At 44.6% G+C, this 14149-nt stretch overlaps 1 pseudogene; it reads left to right on the plus strand.

Moving 5' to 3' along the window:
• Positions 1–522: 522 nt before the first annotated feature.
• Positions 523–4613, plus strand: LOC129053934 (olfactory receptor 7E24-like; annotated as a pseudogene).
• The last annotated feature ends 9536 nt before the right edge of the window (positions 4614–14149 follow it).

The following is a 14149-nucleotide window of genomic DNA, read 5'->3' on the forward strand; positions in this document are numbered from 1 at the left end:
AATTGTCTCTCCCCTAGATATTAGGAAAAATGTCACTGGGGATGTGAACAGCCCTGCGATATTGAGAATAGTATCATCCTCTCCCCCCTTGCATATTGGGAACAACATCACAGGTGGGGTGTACTGCCTCTGCGATATTGGGGGTAAAATTTTCCTCTCTTCCCCTGGACATCAGGAAGGGTATCAGAGGGGGAGGGTGTGCATTCCCTGCCATATTCAACGTAACTTCATCCTCTCCCTCCCAGGGTATTCAGAACAATAGGACAGGAGGGGTGTACGCCAACTGCGATATTGAGAGTCGTATCATCCTCTTTCGCTCTGGATCTTAGGAACAATATCACAGGGTTGTGTACACCCCCTGCGATATTGGGAGTACTATCATCCTCTCTCCCTGTGGATATTAGGAAGAGTATCACAGGGCTGTGTAAACCCCCTGCGGTACTGGGAGTAATATCATCCTCTCTCCCTCTGAATAGAGGAAGATTTTCACAGGGGTGTGTACACCCCCTGCGATATTGGGAGTAATGTCATCCTCCCCAAACCTGGATGTTAGCAACGAGATCACAGAGGGGGTGTACACACCCTGCGACATTGGAAGGAATATGATCGTCTCCCCACCTGGATACTGGGAAAGAAAGATATCACAGCGCGGGTATACGTTCCCTACGCTGTTGGCAGTAATCTCATTCTTTTCCTGTCTGGATATGAGGAAGCATATCACAGGGGAGCTGTACAATTACTTCGATATTGGGAGTAATATCATCCTCTATTTTCCTGGATATTGGGCACAAAAACACAAAAGGGTGTACAACCCCTGCGATCTTGGGAGTAATAGCATACTCTCCTTCCCTGGATGTTAGAAAACAGTATCATCAGGGCTCAACACCCCCCGCGATAATGGGAGTCATATTTACTCTTTCACAGGCCATTTGGAACAATACAACAGGGGGTGTTTACAAACAGGGGTGGTGTACACCCCTGTGATATTGGGAGTAACATCATTCTCCCCACCTCCGGATATTAAGAACAATATCCCGGCGGGAGGTGGTACACCCCCAGTGATATTGCGAATAATGTCATCCTCTCCTTCCCTGGATATTAGGAACAATATCACAGGGGGGTGTACACCTTCTGTGATACTGGAAGCAATATCATCCTCTCCCCCGCTGGATATTAGAAAAAAATATCACTCACGGTGTACACCCGCTGTGATATTAGGAAGAATATTACAGGGTGTACACCCACTCTGACTTTAAGAGAAATAGCTCCCTCAAATGTCCCAAACAATATCACAGGGTATACAATGATATTTCCCTAGGATATTACAAATACTATCACAGGGTGTACACCCACTGTGATAACACGAGTAATAATACATCCCAAGGATACTACCAAGAATATCACAAGGCTGTACACCCACTATGACATCGGGAGTGATATCTCCCTAGGATACTACGAACACCATCAGAGAATGTACACACATGGTGCGCACGCACGGTGATATTAGGAGTACTATCAACGCAGGACATAGTCAATAAGACCACAGGGAGTACATACCTGATGTACACCCACGGCGATGTTATGAGAACTACCTCCCTAGGATAATACGAATAACATCACAGAGTGGACACACATGGTATACACCCACCGTGGCACTAGGACTAATAACTTTCTGAGATATTACCAGTAGCATCACACAACAGAAACACATGGTGTACACCCACTGTAACCTTAGGTGTAATTTCTCCCTACGATATTACGAGTAACATCTCAGTGCATACACACATGGTGAACACCCACTGTGACATTAAGGGTAATATCCCCCTAGGATATTACCAATAACATCACCGGGTGTCCACCCATGGTGTACATGCTCTGTGATGTTAGGGATAATAACTCCCTAGGATATTATGAATAATACCGCAGGGTGTACAGAAACTGTGATATTAGAGGTAATATCTCTCTAGGATATTATGAATAATATCACAGGGTGTACCCCCACTGTGATACTGGGAGCAATATCTCTCTAGGATACTACGAATCATATCAGAATGTACACCCACTGTGATAATAGGAGAAATATCTCTCTGTGATATTACGAATTAGATCACAGAGTGTACACACATGGTGTACATCCACTTTGATATTAGGAGTAATCTCTTCCTAGGACATTACAAATAACATCACAGAGTGTACACCCACTGTAATATTAGGAATCGTATCTCCCTAGGTGATTACAAGTAATATCACAGGGTGTACACCCACTGTGATATTAGGAGTAATATCTTCCTAGGGTATTATGAAGAATTTCACAGTCTCTCCACACATAATGTACACTCACTGTGATATTAGGAGTAACATCTACCTAGTAGATAACAAATAACATCGCAGGGTGGACCCCCACTTTGATATTAGCTGTAATATTCCTCTAAGTTGTTACAAATAAGATCACAGGGTGTAGAAACATGGTGTACACTCACTGTGATACCAGGAGTCGTATCTCTGTAATATATTATGAATAATATCACAGGTTGTACACCCACTGTATTATTAGCAGTCATATCTCTGTAGGACATTACAATTAATATCACAGGGTGTAGAGCCACCCTGATATTAGGAGCAATATCTTTCTAGGATATTACAGATAATATCACAGGGTGTACGCCCACTCTGCTGTCAGGAGCAATATCTCCCTAGAATATCAAAAATCCTATCAAAGGGTGTCCAATCTCTGCCTTCCAGGTTCGAAGGGATTCTCCTGCTTCAGCCTCCCGAGTAGCTAGGGTTACGCGCCACCACACCCGGCTAATTTTATTTTATTTTCACTGGAGACGGGGTTTCACCACGTTGGCCAGGCTGTTCTGGAAGTCCTGACCTCAGGTGATCCATCAGCCTCGGCCGCCCAAAGTGCTGGGATTACAGGTGTGAGGCATGGTGCTGGGCCAAGAGTTATATATTCAATTCATTTGGAAACACAGCTCCCATATTTGAGTGTGCATGTACTTTTATGAAGAAATGATGTCAGAAAACCTAAGGATGATAATAAATATGAAAAGTAACAGGCATGTTAAAAGGTCCTCCGATTGAGAACTATAAGCTTCGATTTCGGTTTTAGATAATGGGGTCCTAGCTCTTGTGTCGTCCTTTTACATATTCTACATCACAGGAACTTGCAGCACGGTGTCAGAATAAAATGGAGTGTATTTCACCGCTTCTTAATTTCTTTCAATTAGATGAGATCTTTTTCTTAAAGAGAGAAGGACATTTTCATTGCATTGTATTTTTTCTGAAAAGAGTAGGCCGTATTTTACTGAGATCACGGATTTGTTATATATGACGTTTTGGTCTTCTAATATTCTTCAGTGGATTTTCCCTAAAGTAGTATGTACAGAAAGACTTGTATAGCAAAAAAGTAAACCACGTAATAATTCTGAGATTTTTGGAATTGTCACAGCTGAGAAACATTGCTGGCGGTGTATGGTCCCCAAGTGTGAAAGTGTTCCTTGTGAATTGCTTGCATCCAGCATTAAGGGCTGGTTTTTATCTTTTATTTTTCCAATAATCTTTCCTTCTCAAGGTGTCCAAGCCACACGGAGCCACGGAATCTCACAGGTGTCTGAGAATTCCTCCTCCTGGGACTCTCAGAGGATCCAGAACTGCAGCCCGTCCTCGCTTTGCTCTCCCTGTCCCTGTCCACGTATCTGGTCACGGTGCTGAGGAACCTGCTCAGCATCCTGGCTGTCAGCTCTGACTCCCCCCTCCACACCCCCATGTACTTCTTCCTCTCCAACCTGTGCTGGGCTGACATGGGTTTCACCTCGGCCACGGTTCCCAAGATGATTGTGGACATGCAGTCACATAGCAGAGTCATCTCTCATGCGGGCTGCCTGACACAGATGTCTTTCTTGGTCCTTTTTGCATGTATAGAAGACATGCTTCTGCCTGTGATGGCCTATGACTGCTTTGTAGCCATCTGTCGCCCTCTGCACTACCCAGTCATCGTGAATCCTCACCTCTGTGTCTTCTTCGTTTTGGTGTCCTTTTTCCTTAGCCTGTTGGATTGCCAGCTGCCCAGTTGGATTGTGTTACAATTCACCATCATCAAGAATGTGGAAATCTCTCATTTTGTCTGTGACCCCTCTCAACTTCTCAAACTTGCCTGTTCTGACAGCGTCATCGATAGCATATTCATAGATTTCGGTAGTACTATGTTGGGTTTTCTTGTCGTTTCAGGGATCCTTTTGTCTTACTATAAAATTGTCCCCTCCATTCTAAGGATTTCATCGTCAGATGGGAAGTAGGAAGCCTTCTCCACCTGTGGCTCTCACCTAGCAGTTGTTTGCTGATTTGACGGAACAGGCATTGGCATGTACCTGACTTCAGCTGTGTCACCACCCCCCAGGAATGGTGTGGTGGCATCAGTGATGTACGCTGTGCTCGCCCCCATGCTGAACCTTTTCATCTACAGCCTGAGAAACAGGGACATACAAAGTGCCCTGCGGAGGCTGCGCAGCAGAACAGTCGAATCTCCTGATCTGTTCCATCCTTTCTCTTGTGTGGGTGAGAAAGGGCAACCACATTCAATCTCTACATCTGCAAATCCTGCCCCTTAGTGACATTATTTTTGTGGCTTGATGGCTTTTATTCCTTTCCGCATTTCCTTTGTGAATATTGCTTTCTTCGTTATGCCTTTAACTGGAATGGGTGAGTATTCTGGGATCCTTTGTTTAGCAGAAACCTCATGACAGAATCCTCTATACCTAGGCGGCCCCTTTTAGTTTCTGAGCAGTAACCCTCTCATCCAGGTGGAATCACAACCATCTTTTTATATACACGAAGTCCTCACTTCATTTTGGAATTCCCTGAAAACTGACTTTATGGAAACAATGTACAGAAGCTCCTCCAACACCGTTGGTTGTTTAAAGTTGTGTAGTTATACTGTTGATTAAAAATAAGTGGTTTCACTATACATAATTTTGCTTCGAGGTGAAGTTTCCAAGAGACTTTCAAAGATGTTAAGTGAGGACATACTGTACATCAAATTCATATCCTCTTCCACAGTTCATGTGGAATTTCTTCATAAACTGCTTCTAGAGAATCTACTTAGGCAGGTTATGTGTAGAGATCCATGTCGCCATTCCTGAATCTTGGCTTTGAGTCTAATCACCTGGGGAGCTTACAAATGATGAGGCCTGGGTCTCAACACCTGAGATTCGGATTTCCTTGCACCTGTGTGAGTATGTGGATTTTTTTTTTTTCTTATAAAGCACCAGAGATGTTTCCAATGACAAAGTTTTTAGAGACATCAAGCTCCAATGAGTAAGAACAGAAATTAATTGTAACATGATTTCTTCAAATATTATCTTCAAATGCATTGTCCGTCAACACCATACAAATGTTTATTATGCTGTTTTTTCTTACCATTTCGTATTTTCTATTTCTTTCTTTTCCTTTTTTTTTTTTTTTTTTTGAGTCAGATTTTCACCTTTGTTGCCCAGGCTGGAGTTCAATGTCACGGTCTCGGCTCACTGCAACCTCTGCCTCCCGTATTCAAGCAATTGTCCTGCCTCAGCCTTCCAAGTAGCTGGGATTACAGGCATGCGCTGCCATGCCTGGCTAATTTTATTTGTTTATTTTTTTTTTAATTGTTGGTAGAGACAGTGTTTCTCCATTTTGGCCAGGCTGGTCTTGAACTCCCGACCTCAGGTGATCCACCCGCTTCCGCCTCCCAAAGTGCTGGGATTACAGGCATGAGCGACCGCGCCCTGCCACCACTTAGCATTTACATTTCACATTTGTTGAAGTTATAGATTTATACACACATTGATTGGTGCTTTGTTATACACTTGCATATACATAAGATGCGAAATAGAAAAGAATAAAATGGGCACAGTATCCCTGATGTTTCACATTCCAAGACATTTCAAAAATACTTGCTCTTTTGAAATTTGTTTCAATTAAGAAACTGTGGTATGCACACCCAATGAAGTATTATTCAGCCTAAAAAGGAAGAAAATCCTCTCCACTGCGGACGAAATGGGTGAGATTGCAGGTCTGTATATTAAATGAATTAAGCCAGGCACAGAATGACAAATATTTCGTCTCTTCACTTCCATGTAGGAAGAAAAAAGGAAACCTTGGCCAGGTGTTGTGGCTCAGGCCTGTAATCCCAGCATTGTGGGAGGCCGAGTCGCATGGATCACTTCAGTCCAGGAGTTCGAGACCCGCCTGGCCAACATGGTGAAAGCTTGTCTCTACGGAAAACACAAACAATTAGCCGGACGTGGTGATGGGTGCCTGTAGTCTCAGCTACTCGGAGAGCTGAGGCCCAGGAAGCGCTTGAACTCGGGAGATGGAGGTTGCAGTGAGCCTGGACTGTGCCTGTGTACTCCAACCTGGGCAAGAGAAAGAGACTCCATCCCACACACACCTACACACAAAAGGAATCTCAGGAAGGTGGAGAGTATAAAGGGGGTTAGCAGACGCTAGGAAGAAAAGGGGTGGGATGGGGAATGAAGACAAGTGGACAACTGGGTCCCAAAATACAGGAAGATAGAATAGTGAGTTCTAGTGTTTGAAAGTACGGGGTGAACATTTTAACTCACGAGAATTGCTTGCATATTTCCAGATGCATTGGTAAGAAACTTCCTTTCTCATTATGCTGCTTTTAAGCTCTTCTCTTTCTACTCTTGAAATCATGCTGGTTTTTTGTTTTTTGTTTTTTGTTTTGAGATGGAATTTCGCTCTTGTGGCCCAGGCTGAAGTATCATGGGGCAATCTTGGCTCACCGCAACCTCTGCTTCCTGGGTTCAAGCGATTCTCCTGCCTCCACCTCCCGAGAGGCTGGGATTACAGGCATGAGCCAGCACGCCCAGCTAATGTTGTATTTCTAGTAGACACGGGAGTTTCTCCCAGTCGGTCAGGCTGGCCTTCAACTCCTGACCTCCGGTGATCCACCCGCCTCGGCCTCCCAAACTGCTGGGATTACAGGCGTGAGCGACCGCGCCGAGCCCATGCTGTATCCTTATCTGTTGTCGATTGTTGTTTGTTTGTTTTTGAGCCCAGAAATAACTTCTCACCTATATGTTCAAATGATTTTTAACATGAGTGCTAAGAAAACTCATCGGCGGAAAAGCAGCCTTTTCAAGAAATGGTGTCGGAGAAACTTGATTTCCACATGCAGAAGAATGAAGGTGGACCCCATGTCACACCAGGTGCAAAAATTAACACAAACTGGATGAAAGACATAACCCCAAGGGCTAAAAGTATCATATGCCTAAAAGAAAACATTGGCCACACTTTCATGACATCAGATTGGGCAATGCTCTCTGGGATATGACACCAAAAGCATAGGCAACAAAAGAAAATTAGATTCCTTGGATTACATCTAAATGACAGACACTTTTGTGCAGCGAAAAACACTGTGAACTGAGTGAAAAGATAACCCGTGGATTAGGAAAAACATTTGAAAATCATATATCTGAAAAGAGGCTGATATCCATCACATATAAACAACAGCTAGAACTAAACAACAAGAAACCCAAAGCATTCCATCAACAATGGTCAGAAGACTCGAGTAGACGTGTCCCTAAAGAAGATATAGCAATGGCCAATAAGCATCTAAAATGATGTTCAAAATCACTAGTCATAGGGAAGCCCAAGTCAAACAAAGAATGAGATACCACACATTAGGATGGATATGATAAACAAACAAGCATTGGTCAGACTAGAAGGATATAGGAATGCTCGAATACGATCAGAGGGAATGTAAAACCGTGAAGGAACGGAGAAAATAGAATGGCGTGCACTGGAAAAATTAGAAACAGAATGATCAGATGTTCCCGCAGTTGCATTTGTGGGTACCTACCAAAAAGAATTAGAAGCCAGGAGTGGAAGACAGATTTGTACATCCATATTCATAGCAGCATTATTCGCAACAGCCAAAACGTGGAAGCAACCCAAGGGTTCGTGGACAGATGAATGAAAAAGCACACTGCAGTTCCTTCATACAATGGAAGACTATCCAGCCTTAAAAAGGCAGGCACTTTTAGCCGGTGCGGCGGCTCACGCCTGTAATCGCAACATCTTGGAAGAACGAGGTGGGCGGATCACCTGAGGTCAGGAATTCAAGACAAGCCTGGCCATCTTGGTGAAACCCTGTCTCTAGTGAAAATGCAAAAAATGAGACGAGCGTGGTGGCGTGTGCCTATAGTCCCAGCTACTCGGGAGGCTGATGCGCAAGAATCGCTGGAACCCGGGAGGCGGAGGTTGCAGTGAGCCCAGATTGTGCCGCTGCACTCCAGCCTGGGCGACAGAGTGAGGCTCCATGGAAATGCAAAACAAAACAAAGTCAAACAAACAAACAAAAAAAAGGACAGGCACTTCTGACGCAGACCACAACATGGATGAACCTCGAAGACATTATCGTCAGTGAAATAAATAAATCCCAAAAGGTTAAACACGCCCAGGCTCAGTGGCTCGCACCTGTAACCCCAGCACTTTGGGAGGCTGAGCCAGGTGGATCACTTAAGGTCAGGAGTTCGAGACCAGCCTGGCCAATATGGTGAAAGCTCGTCTCTATTAAAAATACAAAAATTAGCTGGGCGTGGTGGCGCACGCCTGTAATCCCAGCTACTCGAGAGACTAAGACACAAGAATCGCTTGAACCCACGATGTGGAGGTTGCAGCGAGCCGAGATCACACCACTGCACTCCAGCCTGGACGACAGAGAAAGACTCTGTCTCCAAACCAAAAAAATTAAACACGGTATGATTACACTTATCTATCAAATGTCTAGAGTAGTTAAACTCATAGAGTTGCAAACTAGAAAGTTGGCCCCCATGGGTGGGGGACAGAGAGGAGTGGAGAGTTTGGTGAATGGGTGCAATTTCCATTTTGAAAGATAAAACTGTTCCGGAGACGATGGCAGTGACGGTTGCTAAACAATGTGAACGTACTTAATGTCATAAAACTGTAAACTGAAAAAGAGTGGAAATTGTAAATGTTTATACTGGCCATTCTATATAATTTAATATATATTTATAATTTTCAATACTTATATGTGGTATATTTTCCCATAAAAGATGAAAATTATAGCTGTTGGATCTTTAAAAAGAAAAGAAAGAAGTGAAGAATACACACCAGCTTTCTCCTGATTAGAGGAAGAGCCCCAAAGCTTCTATGGACACTCACTTTTCTCCGCTAATTCTTGAATTATTATGAGGAAATCCTTAGAGGCTGGGGAACTTGGGCGACTCTGGCTAATGAGGAGCTCTGTGCCTTGAACTCCCCAGACCACAGAAGAGTAAATAGTCTGTGCCTCCAGCCCTGCAGTGTGAGGGTCCAGTCCTGTGGGTTCCACACCTGTCACCTGTATCAGGAGGCTCATGTCTCACCCTGTCTTCTTGCCAGCCTCGGGGACGGAGTCTGAGACTCCATCGGGCACCATGCAGGGAGGACAGTGGACCTGTCCTCCGTGGTCATGGCCCAGCAGAGGGGAAGGGCAGTTCAGTGAGTGTAGGCAAAAGAAAGAGAGATCAGACTGTTACTGTGTCTATGTAGAAAGGAAAGACATAAGAGGCTCCATTTTGAAAAAGACACGTACTTTCAACAATTGCTTTGCTGAGATGTTGTTAATGTGTAGCTTTGCCCCAGCCACTTTGACCCAACCTGAATCTCACAAAAACATGTGTTGTATGAAATGAATGTTTAAGAGATCTAGGGCTGTGCAGGACGTGCCTTGTTAACAAAATGTTTACTAGGAGTATACTTGGTAAAAGTCATCGCCATTCTCTAGTCTCAATAAACCAGGGGCACAATACACTGTGGAAAGCCGCAGGGACCTCTGCCCTTGAAAGCGGCATATTGTCCAAGGTTTCTCCCCATGTGATAGTCTGGAATGTGGCCTCGTGGGATGAGAAAGACCTGACCGTCCCCGAGCCCTACACCCGTAAAGGGTCTGTGCTGATGTGGATTAGTCAAAGAGGAAAGCCTCTTGCAGTTGAGAGAGAGGAAGGCCACTGTCTCCTGCCTACCCCTGGGAACTGAATGTCTCGGTATAAAACCTGATTGTACATTTGTTCAATTCTGAGATGGGGGAAAAACCGCCTTATGGTGGGAGGCAAGACATGTTTGCAGCAATGCTGCCTTGTTATTCTTTACTCCACCGAGATGTTTAGGAGAAGAGAAACATAAATCTGGCTTACGTGCATCTCCAGTCACAGTAGCTTCCCTGGAACTTCCTTATGACATAGATTCTATTGCTCACATGTTCGTTGCTGACCTTCTCCTTCTTATCACTCTGCCCTCCTACTACATTCCTTTTTGCTAAAATAATAAAAATAATAATCAATAAAAACTGAGGGAACTCAGAGGCTGGTGCCAGTGCAGGTCCTTGGTATGCTGAGCACCGGTCTCCTGGGCCCACTGTTGTTTCTCTATACTTTGTCTCTGTGTCTTATTTCTTTTCTCAGTCTCTCATCCCATCTGACTAGAAATACCCACAGGTGTGGAGGAGAGGGCGACTCCTTCAAGCGAGTGCTGAGGGATGGTCGGGAGCCTTGTTTTCCTTCCTCCTCCTCAGGACAAACGAGAGAGTGCGGTGGGCAGATGGGAGGAGACCAATGTGCAAACTCTCTGCTCAGCAGACTGTGGAGTTTCTGTTCTTGGTTGTGCTGGGGGTCTCAGAAATCTTATTCAAAATTTTGCTTTCCTCCCCCATTGGTTGTCCTTTTCATAGACATCTCACACATGATAGCAGGGAATCAGTCCCTCTAAACCATTCCCTAAGAACGACAAAAAGTTTATGAAGGTGATGCTGAAGATAAAGAGGATGACGACAGACACCATGGCGTCATGAACCCTTACTGAGGCTTCCTAAAGGCCAGGCTCTGAGCTCTCTGCTCTATGCAGCTTCTTTCATTTCATCTGTGTAGTCTCCATGTTATTAGTGCATATTTCATGGTGATTTTACAGACTAGAAAAGGAGCAACGCATTTTCATACAGCTTGTACCAGATCACGAAGTCAAAAAAGGTGAAGTCCAATTTGAACCGGGCAGTCTAAGTCCAGACACATGGCATTTGGCCAGTCCTCTCCCTCCATCCAACCTGCCCTCTCAAATCCTTGTCACTCAGGCCGATGCCCCTGCTCACTGTGCCCTTCTCTTTGGGGGTTCCTTGTAGACCACAGCTAGACCAGTGGGTGCCACAATCACTGTGTCAAGTATAGAAAGGGCAGCTGAGATCACATCAAGGATTCCAGAAAGAATGGGCACAGGATCATTCGGGACGCATCTCTCCCTTCCCCCTGTTCCTGGCTTTCCTTACAGCTCTCGACTTCCTCAAAGGAGTCATCAATTCGGGGTTTGGCTTCCATTCCTATTGAGGAAGCATGAAAGTGTTTCAAAAATGCTCCTCCGACGTGCCTGTGGTTAAAACCTCTGAGCTCTTCTGAAAACTTTTGGAAGCTGGACGCGGTGGCTCACACCTGTAATCCCAGCCCTTTGGGAGGCTGAGGCAGGCGAATCACAAGGTCAGGATTTCGAGACCAGCCTGGCCAACATGGTGAAACTCTGTCTCTACTAAAAATACACACACACACACAAAAAAAAAATTAGCCAGGCATGGTGGCTTATGCCTGTAATCCCAGCTACTGCGGAGGCTGAGGCAGGAGACTCCTTTGAAGCCGGGAGACAGAGGTTGCAGTGAGCCGAGACCACTCCACTGCACTCCAGCCTGGGCGACAGAGCAAGACTCTGTGCCAAAAAAATAAATAAATAAAAATTACGAAAAAAAGTGCTTGGATGGGCTTGGCAAACTTTAACCATTAGCTCACGTACCACTTTGGAAGGGCATACCTTCAGTCACTTCACCCTTTAATCCCTTTGCTCAAGACTAAAGTTCTGAGAGGAAACCTAATCGGCTGAGTTGTGTCCATGTGCGCAGTGCAGGAAAGGATGCAGCGGGAGGCGGCTCCAGGGACGTCTTTGGTTTCCATCATGAGGGAGCAGGCGCCTGGATTATCCACCCTAACAAATCTGGACAAAGGAAAACTAGGTTCTCTGCGGAAGGAGACATAGAGCCCAAGGATCTAACCAAGAGACAAATAGTCATCCTGTCTTGTCATTTTCTGTTACACATGTGTGTACCTTATCTTACACTTACCACTTTGCTTCCTTTCTCTCCTTTAATTGCACCCTGATGCCAAAAGTTTAAATAAAATGAAAGTATTGAGATAGCTCAGTAACTGACTTTTGGTCAGGTGCCTTTTCATATAGTGAACAGCTGCCCAAACAATTGTCTCTGTCACTGTGCAAATTTGCAAGCGTTTGCATGATCACTCCCAATCCCCCAACACAGGGCTGTGTTACAGCACAACTTAGTTCATTGTTTTGCTCTCAGCAACAGGGAGGTTCTCATCCATTACAGATTGCAGTAGAAACAGGGGTACCATAAGCAACCACCTCTTTCCTCAATGATGTGATGAAAGCAGAAGAAAAGTAGCTCCATGTGTCCACCTTAAAAATATAAAAAGTTACGCCCGTGGGCTGCAGTTGGAGCTATGGCTGTGGCAGCTGCCGCTGGGCCTAGCCCGGGGTGTGGACCTGGGGACTCCCCAGAAGGGCCCGAGGGGGAGGTTCACGGAGCGTCGGCGGAAGGCCCACAGGATGCTAAAGATTTATTACGGCCTCTCGGAAGGGGAGGCGGTGGGACTCCCCGCCGGGTCCGACTCCCTGGACCCCAGTGATCTGAACGGGGCGCACTTGGACCCGGAAGTTTACCTAGACAAGCTGCATAGAGAGTGCCCTCTGGCCCAGCTGATGGACAGTGAGATGGACATGGTGCGGCAGATCCTGGCTCTAGACAGCGACACGCAGACCCCGGTCTATGAGAACTACGACCAGTTCATCCCAGCCACAGAAATTGACAAACAGCATAAAACTCTATGAGGAATTTCAGGAGACCCAGAATTTCCCAAATAACCTTATAAAAGAAGAACAAAGTAGGAAGACTCACAAAAATATATATATATACATATATATATATAAAGTTTTGTTTTCGTTCTGTTGAGAATATTTAGTAATTTCTATTGTGATTTTTCCTTTAACTCATGACAGGATATTTTTAATTTTCCACATGTATGCTTATGGTTAGCTATCTTCTTGCTGTTGACTTCTAATTTTGTTGCATTATGGTCAGGAAAACGTGGTCTGGGTAATGTCAATAGTATAGTGGATTTTGTTGAAACTTATTTATGGCCTAATATGTGGCCAGTTCTTTTGGGGGTTTTTTTGTTTGTTTGTTTGTTTGTTTGTTTTTTGGCAAATGTGCCACATGTGGTTAAAAGGAATATGGATTATTTGTTTTTTCAGGGGAGTTTTTATTTTTAAATAGATAAGGTTCTCAGTGTAATTGAAATCTAGCTTCAGTTAACAATATGCTAGATCTCTCAAACCTTAGGATATTAGTCAGTGTAACACCAGACAATGCTGCTGAGACAAATAAACCCTGAACTCTTAGTGTGTTGGCACCCATAACATAGTCTGGTGCAGGGCAGGGGATTCTCCTTGGGGGCCCTTGTCCAACAGTGATTCAGAGATTCTGGAGGTTTCCGTCTTTTCATTCTGGTATCTCAGAGTTTTTCTCTTGTTGCTATATGGATAGGAAGAGACGGAACATAGCTCACACTTGCCTTTGATAACCTTGGCCCAGAAGTGATTTCTTACATTCCTATTGGTGGAAATGCAGTCACATGGTTCCAAACTAACTGCAAGAGATGCTGGGAAATGTAGTCTTTCTGCCTGTCCAGGAAGCAGAATGGTGTGAACACAGCGTTGTCTTTGGCACACTATGCATGTGCTAAAGAGTTCTTACTCTTATAGGAAGTTTGTCTGTCCTGTGTAACTTTCTCAGTTTTTGCTTAGATAGTTTCAGGCAATGTTGTTTGGTGCATTCATCTTGATGATTATTATGTCCTCTTAGCAAAGTAGTCAAGATTCCCATCAGTTTGAAAGAAAGTGTTTTACAGATAGGACAGGAAATGTTAATACTTTAAAAGGCCCTGCTATTCCTCCACTCTACAGATAAGAACAACAGAGTCCTAGAGAGAGGAGGTCATAGGTCTCATTCATGAGTGGCAGAATTGAAACC

The sequence above is a fragment of the Pongo abelii genome (genome assembly GCF_028885655.2).
Source record: "Pongo abelii isolate AG06213 chromosome 18 unlocalized genomic scaffold, NHGRI_mPonAbe1-v2.0_pri chr18_hap1_hsa16_random_utig4-1076, whole genome shotgun sequence".
Classification (NCBI taxonomy): Eukaryota; Metazoa; Chordata; class Mammalia; order Primates; family Hominidae; genus Pongo; species Pongo abelii.